The sequence below is a fragment of the Penaeus monodon genome, chromosome 29 (assembly GCF_015228065.2).
Source record: "Penaeus monodon isolate SGIC_2016 chromosome 29, NSTDA_Pmon_1, whole genome shotgun sequence".
Classification (NCBI taxonomy): Eukaryota; Metazoa; Arthropoda; class Malacostraca; order Decapoda; family Penaeidae; genus Penaeus; species Penaeus monodon.
This window is the reverse complement of record NC_051414.1, coordinates 25098785-25099462: the sequence shown is the minus strand read 5'-3', so window position 1 is coordinate 25099462 and position 678 is coordinate 25098785. Positions and strand designations below refer to the sequence as shown.

The window sequence follows — 678 nt, the reverse complement described above, 5'->3', positions numbered from 1 at the left end:
CTTTAATTCCTTTCCAATAAAATGTGTTTCAAGTAATATAGTGGACAATAATGTATTTAATGAAATTAGACAATAATGTATTTAATGAAATCATTTTTGTTGATGGGAGATTTATGAGTGTTGTATCCAATGTGGAAACAGAGCAGAGAGAGTTGTGTAATGACCCTGAGTGTGTTCATGGCCTGTGAAGTCTGCCAGGCACTCCTGAGATGTGGAAACTCAAGCTGCCTAGTGGAGCTTGTGAGAAAGTTTAGCCCAAGGCTACAGCAGCTCATATGCTGGACGTCTGTAGAGCCTTAGTTTTTATATATGGATTTTTTATTTTTATATCCATTCTTTATATCCATTTTTGTTTTTGTTTGCCAAATTTGTTTTAAAAAGTCATAAGGATCATCTCCAAGTCATTATATGATATTTTCTATTAACACTGTACTTCCAATTGTAGTATCAACATAAAGTTATCTATTGTCCCAAACATTCATTGATAACCTCTACATCTATCTAACTACAAGTTTAAATATCTTGTAACCCTGCACCTTTTATAAGAGCATTGTATTCCTTTTGATAGAAGAGTTTTGTGTGTTAATCTTGCTGGAGCTTTGAAAGGCTTAGTTATGCAGATGAGTACATGACTTTCTTATGAACTGAAAGCTAAGGATGAGAAATTGGGTTGCAGAT

General features: G+C 33.8%; 1 protein-coding gene across 1 annotated transcript in view; it reads left to right on the top strand.

Moving 5' to 3' along the window:
- LOC119592070 (transaldolase-like) overlaps nucleotides 1-678 on the top strand; it is an 8334-nt gene that overhangs the window by 2475 nt on the left and 5181 nt on the right. The gene's annotated exons all lie outside the window — the stretch shown is intronic.